We start from the raw sequence: 1,198 nt of genomic DNA, 5'->3' as shown, positions 1-1,198 counted from the left end.
TTAAGACTTTCTATTTTCATTGGGGTGTGTGTGTGTGTTTAGTTGCTCAGTTGTGTCCAAACTCTTTGCAACCCCATGGACTGTAGCCCACCAGGCTCCTCTGTCCATGGGGATTTTCTAGGCAAGAATATAGTTGCTTTATAATGTTGTGTTAGTTTATGCTGTACAGCAAAGTGAATCAACTATACATATACATGGTGAAGGTGAAGTCGCTCAGTCGTGTCCGACTCTTTGCGACCCCATGGACTGTAACCAACTAGGCTTCTCCATCCATGGGATTCTCCAGGCAAGAATACTGGAGTGGATTGCCATTTCCTTCTCCAAAGAAGGAAGGGGGCACCCAGATATGAACCGGGGACCTCTTGATCTGCAGTCAAATGCTCTACCCCTGAGCTATACCCCCACATATACATATATCCCCTCTTTTTTGAACTTCCTTCCCATTTAGGTCACCACAGAGCATTGAGTTCCCTATACTATACAGTAGATTCTCATTAGTTACCTATTTTATACACAGTATCTGTAGTTATATGTATCAATTCCAATTTCCCAATCCTTCCTACCCCTCCTCCCCTCTTCCCCCTTAGTATTCATATGTTTGTTCTTTACATGTGTCTCTGTTTCTATGTTTGCACATAAGATCATCTCTAGCATTTTTTCTAGATTCCACATATATGCATTAATATATGATATTGGTTTTTCTCTTTCTTACTTCACTCTGTAGGACAGTCTCTAGGTCCATCTGCATGTATGCTGCATCCTTAGTTGCTTCAGTTGTGCTGGATTCTTTGCCACTCTATCGATCATCCCCAGGCTCCTCTGTTCATGGGATTATAAAGGCAGGAATACTGGGGTAGGTTGCCAAGCCCTCCTCCAGGGGATCCTCCCAACCCAGGGACTGAACCTGAGTCCCTTATGTCTCTTGAATAGGCAGGCAGGTTCCTCACCACTAGCGCCACCTGGGAAGCCCTAGGTCCATCCACATGTCTGCAAATAACCCAATTTTGTTCCTTTTTATGACTAATATGTCATATTTAAATATTATTTTTCAAAATCAGATCATATATTCTGGTTATTTATCATTATTAATGAGTAATACATTAGAGCAACTGCATTCTACGTGTTGGTTAAAGTTCCTTTCTTTGACCTGAATTTTACAGATTAAAGCATACATGCAAATGAGAAATATGAAGCAAGC

The 1,198-nt window shown here is 41.5% G+C and overlaps 1 non-coding gene across 1 annotated transcript; it reads right to left on the bottom strand.

Moving 5' to 3' along the window:
- Positions 1 to 331: 331 nt before the first annotated feature.
- On the bottom strand, positions 332 to 403 carry TRNAC-GCA (transfer RNA cysteine (anticodon GCA)). The gene has a single exon. It is a non-coding gene; the product is annotated as a tRNA-Cys (tRNA).
- Positions 404 to 1,198: the final 795 nt, after the last annotated feature.

Source organism: Ovis aries, chromosome 1 (genome assembly GCF_016772045.2).
Source record: "Ovis aries strain OAR_USU_Benz2616 breed Rambouillet chromosome 1, ARS-UI_Ramb_v3.0, whole genome shotgun sequence".
NCBI classification, from domain to species: domain Eukaryota; kingdom Metazoa; phylum Chordata; class Mammalia; order Artiodactyla; family Bovidae; genus Ovis; species Ovis aries.
The sequence above is the reverse complement of the archived record's forward strand: the minus strand, read 5'-3'. Positions and strand labels throughout refer to the sequence as shown.